Source organism: Vigna radiata, chromosome 8, assembly GCF_000741045.1.
Source record: "Vigna radiata var. radiata cultivar VC1973A chromosome 8, Vradiata_ver6, whole genome shotgun sequence".
Taxonomy (NCBI): Eukaryota; Viridiplantae; Streptophyta; class Magnoliopsida; order Fabales; family Fabaceae; genus Vigna; species Vigna radiata.
Window position 1 is genome coordinate 8125157 of NC_028358.1, and position 7174 is coordinate 8132330.

Sequence of the window (7174 nt, forward strand, 5' to 3'; positions counted from 1 at the left end):
TAAATAAAATACTATGATTAACATTATTAGAAAAACAAATTTGAACTCTCTCATGCATTATTTCTATGTTTTTTAATATTTTAACAAACATGTGATCAATAACCAGTCTCGTTGTCACCAGAAATCATCATTAAAAACTCCTTTGCATTACTTAATTTATAAGGCTTTGAATCAATTATTAGTATTAGGATTAGGATAATGATACTTAGACAACATTTTTTTGACAACATTTGAACATTTATGTGTCATTTTGTGATTGGTCCAAAAGTACTTCACAATCAATAATAATAATCATAAATACCACCATGGACCAATCATAGAATGAAACGTAGATGATGTTCAAATGTACATTTTGGTTTAGGGTGTTGTCAAAAAATTGTTGTCTAAGTATCATTATCCTTAATTAATAAAATTGTAGGTTGTACAATCATAACTTGGCCTGACCGTCTCGACTATTTGCTTCGATTGGAGGTTAATAAGAAAGAGATGGAGACGCCACAATCTAGCAGGTTGATAAGTACCGGAAAAATCGCAAAAAAGATGTTAATCCTTATAAGAATCATTCTAAACCAATAACCAAAATGAAAATGCATATTATAACTTCCAAAGTGGCTACATATGTATTTGGTGCCCTACATACAGGTATAAATGTTGAAGGCACCTAACAAAGCCTAAAAGAAAAGTCCGATGTTAGTCTGTCTCGACCTTTAGTCTGAATCACCCATCCCAACATTCATTTATAGGGTCAACCAGTCTCGACCGTTAATCAAACTTAACCTGCCTTAATCTTTTACCCAACTCATCTTGTCTTAATTTTTGGCTGAGATAGGTCTGTCTTGACCTTGAACTCAAGACGAGTCTTGTACATCGCTAAAACCTAGATACACATTGTCTCTTCTCAATCTTTGGCTTTTGGTTTGATGCATCTCAGTTTTTAACTTGTCTCAATCTTTTCTACTAACTCTCAATTTTTGTAAACAACAATCTATCTTCACCTTCGGTTTATTTATCACTCAACTTAATTGTTATTGAAATAATAAGTATTCTTTTTTAAAAATCAATTAAAGTCTTTTAATATAATCATACCTATCTTTTAGTTGGGATTTAAAAAAAAAAAACATTCATTTCACATAACTTTTAATCATATAATAATATTTATTATGATATTAATTATTATAACTAAAACTGAATTCTCATAAATTATTGTTATTATTATTATTAATAATATGAAATTAAAATAATATATTAAATAAATAAATTTTTATTCTCTGTAAATTTCACCGATAAATCTTTCTTATATTTTATAATATGTAAATATTACAAGATAAATTTACAAAAATTCATAAAATAAAATAAAAAAAATATGTTTATCTTATCTTAAAATATAATGGTAATGGGAGGTTATGGATGGTTTAAATGAAAAAAGATACCAAAGGGCGGGAGGTTGAACAATAAAACGTCGAATGTCAAAAATATTCGACATATAACATGTTTTTTTTTTTTTTTTCAATTTATAGGTCAAAGCCCAGTATAATTTGACGTATCGTTTGTATTTTTAAACTAGAGAATTTGAGAAAGACGTTTAGAGAATTCTATTCAGACATGACTTCTTCATCATCATCTTCAAGAAGAAAAGAGAAGGTTGCCCGGGTTACAAGAAATGCAAACCCGTCTGGATGGATAAGTGATGAAGAGATCCGAGTAAATTTTTTATACTGGAGACATTTAAAAACTGTAGTTCCTCACAAGTATCTCGACCTGCAATTGTTCAAGACAAAAGGTTTTGTTTTTCAAGAATGGATTGCATATCAAGGGCTTACTGATTTTGTCCAGATGAAAGAAAATTGCTATCTAGATTTGGTAGAGGTTTTCTACACAAACCCGAGGGTCAAAGGGTTTAACATTACTATTGACGATAATATTTGGTCAAATTTTGCTGGTCTGAAAGTTGAGGGTTTGGCTTCTCATATCCGTGATTTTGAGTCAAACCTGTGGCTAACAAAGAGAGCTATATATGTAAACTGCTTAAGATATCCAGGAAGGTACAGGGTGGATAAGGAGTACCTACATGATGGCTTAAACAAGGAGGAGAAAATTATTGCTTATGTCCTGACTTGGCTATTGCTGCCTGAAAGATTGAACGAGGACAAAATGTCAACAAAAGATGTAGTTCTGTTGAATGCTATCAAGACTAGAATCCCAACCAACTGGGTTGCGGTTCTCAAAGACCACATGATCGCTGTAGGAGATGATTATGCAAACAAATTGCCATATGGAGTATTTATCAGCAAGGTGTTGGAACTCCAAGGAGTAGATGTATCTGAAGAAGAAAGAATTGTGTGCAAAAGATCAAAGAAATTGGTGTACCAGGTCTGTCGTCTTTTGGGATGAAAAGGACTGAGAATGGATGGTTCTTCATAGATGAGCAATCTGTCGAAAGTCCACCTACTCACGGTGAAGATCATACAGAAGATTCTGACGATGAAGATTCAATGGAATCTTCTTAATAATAATGGGGACTACTTTTCTTTGTTTTTTTTTAATTTTTTAATCATGGCTATGAAGCCCCCGCTGGTTTTTCCATTTCCTTCGGTTGTATTTAGAAATGCAATGAAGATTTATTTTAGCAAAAAATGATCAAAAATTGATCTCTGGTTAAAAGTGCAAATTTTAGTACAATGCTAACTTGAACCAATTAAGGAAGAAGTAAAAAGAAAAAATTTCATGTCTGATTTTAAAGAAAAAAGAATATAAAGTTTGCCACCCTCTTGTATTGGTGGAAGAAAATCAAACGTCAAAGACCTATCAAATACGACGTTGAAGACCTTTGAAATCGAAAAGCGCGCCATAGAACGTCGAAGGCTCTAGGGCTTTGACATTTTATTTTTATTCTCAAAATTATTTCATCATTAAGCATATTGTGAACCATATTTCTTTTTCCTTAGCACTTCCCTTTCAGTACGATAACTTATTTACGGTGTAAACTATAAAAAACATTTTGTTATTGACTTAGTCCTGAATGCGGGACTTTATTTAGGGTGTAGACTATGTTTAAGAACATTAATTTCACATATCTCTTATTAATTAAATAAAAATTATTTTTGCATCGAGTGTACTCAAAGTTCGACGTCAAATGGTGTAAAAAGATTCGACATTTAAATTGTTCGTAAGTTGTATCCTCTCTTAGAAATCAATAGCTTTGAAATCTAACGGAGGAGTACAACTTATGGACAATTTAAAAAAGGAATCTTATATTGTTAAAAGATGAAGTTGAACAACTTTTATTTTTAGAGCTTAAAATTGTTTCAGCACTGAACATATCGTGAACCATACTTCTTTTTTCATAAGCACTTTCCTTTCAGTAAGATATCTTAACCATTTTTGTACTATAAATAAAAATATTTTGTTAACTTGAACTGGAAAGGGCTCCTTCATACGAAATGACGATGAATGAACCACTTCCAAGTTAAATTTATCAAATTGCAATATGAAGAACAAAGATGCTTAGAAATCTAATTAAAAGAAAATGCAAACAAAATGAAAACTATGAATCCTAATATGTTTAATATGGAAATAAAAGGCAAGGGAATACGTGAAATGCAAGCTATATTTATAGATGAACCGATGACGTCCATCGTGTGATTATACTTAGTAATTGCCACACACCACCATCTTGTAAGAATGTCAAAGCCTTGTAGAATTCGACGTTCAAACATCATTTAGAGAAAAAGTAATAGATCTTGTTTGATTCACTTACATACTGTAATTATGCTTAGTAATCGCCAACTTGTATGAACTTCGAATCCTAGCCGAAAACAACGTTCAAACATCATTCAGAGAAAAATTAATAATTGTAGTTTAATTCAGAGATTTTTATTCTGACATAGCACACAAAAACATTTAATATTGTGCATTTAATAAATTTTATTATTTCTATAATAATTATTAAATTAAAAATAAAAATAATAAAACTAAAATTAATAATAAAATAATAACAATAATATAAAATGTTATTTAATATATTTTAAAATATTAAATCATATTAAAATAATATAATAAATTAGTTATTTATTAATTTTAATTTAAAAACAAAATTTAAAGATATGTTAAACGGTTTTACAAGTTTAACATATTTTTAAAATTTTTTTATTTAAATTTTAATTAATAATTAACTTATTTTAATATTTTAATATAATATTCATACATGTTTGTTAAAGATTCTACATTGCGAAAGACGTTCCAAGATTTCTATTTAGACATGGCTTCTTCATCATCATCAACAAGAATTAAAAAGAAGGTTGCCTGGGTGAGCGAACTTCATCATATTCTCTAGCGACACCATTTGAAGTATGTTTTTTTTATCTCTAATATCTCATACGTGTGATGTATGTGCTCGTGTTTGTGTTTTGTTTTTCGATTCTGAACGTATGTTATATGTATAATTGTTTATTTTTTCCTTCAACGTATGATATTTGTGTTCGTTCGTTGTCAGCGAACTTCGTCATCTTCTCCAGTATCACTATTTCGTTGTCTGTTCTAACTATAATTTACTAACTTTGTAAACAGGTATGACGAGCTCTGGATCAGGTCAGACGAGAGGAGGTGGTAGATTTGTGACTCGGATGCCTGGTGTCAAATCCCGTCGGGTTAATGATAAACTAAAGCCGGTGGATTTTGATCCTAGAACATTTGTGGCTATAGGGGAACATGCAACAGAGTTTAAGAGTTACTTGGGCACGCTGGCAAGATTTCATGTCCCTATTCTCGCTACCCGTTGGGGTGATGTGTCAAAGGTTGACAAAAATCTACTATGGCAGGATGAGTTGGTTGAGCAAGAGACGGAAGGAACATTTGTGCCAGAAGTTAGAAAGGACATCCAAGTAGCAGCCACAGGTCGGCCAAACCGTCCAGATCCTGTGCGTGCTGTTGTAGGAGCTATTGGACTAAGGGACTACTTTGGCCCTAAACCAAGAAGCACACAAGCGGTGACTCCGTAATTGGTTAGTAGCATAACAGAACAGATCACGGAATAGGTGCAAGTCCAAGTACGAGAGCAAATGGAAGAACGCTCGAACAAGAACTTGCGATGATCAGACTACAACATCAGCCATAGTCACAATAGGAGGACGCCCCTACAGATGATCCTATCACACCTCCAACGAGCACCAAAGACTCATGCTTTAATGTAGATCATACAAATAATGATCAGTATGAGTTTTTGGTTGATGAGGATCCTCCACGCGCAGTGGCCATCGAGTACAACTTCCAAGAGGCCACACCATTCATGGTGCTTCTTTATTGCCCACTGAGACGCGGGTAAGGATTGATGATGTTAGAGACCCTTAGGCTCGAGTGCCAGTGCCGATAGATGAAATCCAATTCGTGGGGAAGGCCTTAAGCACATTTATAGCTTGGCCCAAGGCCTTCATTGTTCCATATTTTGGCCCACCAGTGGTATTGTATTCTTATTTTTATTATCTTAAATCATCAAGTTATAATTAAATGATTCCTAACTTCTGAAAATGTGACTTACAGGTCTACCAACCAGAGAAACAAGCAATGGCTCAACCTGAGGCTCATGTGCAAGCAGTAGACGATGATCCTCTATCCATATTGATGTTAAGATTACCTCAGTTGAAAAAACAATCGGTAGTGGTGCCGTGGGAGTTAAGAATGTTTAGTGTCGAGTTCCATATTCCATTGTATATTGGATTCAATGATGCATTTGAGTTGATTGGTGGAGATAGAATGTTAAACATTTCATGCATACAACTGTGGTGCATGTAAGTTTTTTATTTGTTATTTTCCAATTTGTATATTATTAGTATTTTACCTTTGAACTAGTATACTTAAATTTATTCTTATAGGTACATGGACACCGTCGTAGTGGAATCAGGTCGGGGGTCAATTTATGGCTTTCTTGAACCTCAGACCACTCAACCATCTGGAAACACATTAGATTCCAGAAAATCATATATGCAAACATGGATGACCGAGTCTAAGAGAGAGATATATATTACGCCATACATTGATGGGTATGTTTTACCAATATTGTCAACTTTTATCAAATTTTAATCAATAAACTTACTAGTTGTTGGTAAATGATAGGAACCATTGGCAACTCATGGTGATCATTCCAAAAAAAGCACAAGTTGTATGGTTTTGTTCTCTTCATAGGAAGATGAAACCGGAGTTGAGGTCCTTGATACAAACGTAAGTATTACATTCATTCTTATCAATTCATTATGATATTAATATTGGTGATTGTTCAAAAACAAAATCTTTTCGCAATCTTTATACAAAAATGCAAAGCTTTTTTATCTTTCTTGAAATGCAAGTAATGAAAATTTAATGTAGCGGAAAAATGCAGTTGACTGCTAAACAAACAAAGTCGAATGGAAATAAAGAGTGCAGGGATAGAGAAAATCAAACACTGGTTTTTATACTGGTTCGCCAACAATGCCTACATCCAGTGTCCTTCCAACCCAGGAAGCAAATGAACTATAATGGTTGTGGTTTTACAACAAGAAATTTATAGAAGCACCACGCAAAAATATAAATTTCCTCTCTAATCCAAAACCAAAATATAGCTGCACAACAAAACCAGAATTGCAGCAAGAATCCCCTCTTCTGCAATCTGAAACCACGTCGAACAATCCTCAACGTGTAACCAGCACTCTTCACAGGATGCCAAGCCTATCACAGCAGACTTCACAGGTTGCCAAGCCTTCAATCAACACAGTAGTCTGCATAGAATGCCAAGCCTTCAAAGATGAATCAAGAAGCACCTTCCTCGTGCAGATTATGATCAAGCAGTCAACACAATTGACTTTTCCCTTTGAATCTCTCTCAAGAAAGATCACCACCGTCTTCTTGGAGAATTCTTGGAGCGGTTAAAACAGAGAATTCAATCTGAAACAGGAAAATGAAAATGTCAGATCATCAAAAGTCTCAGAACAACTCGTGTTCTGTCTATTTATAGTTTTCTTTTAAACAGATTGCTTCTCAGTCGAATAGCCTACTAATTCAGTCGACTGTATTAAAACAGTTGTAACAGACAATCAACATATAGGCCCTCAGTTAACAAATTTCAACACACATTTATTATAGTTGACCAAGTCCTCAATGCTTAACTAACTTTTGGAAAATATAGTCGTTGGAGCGTGTAAGCATA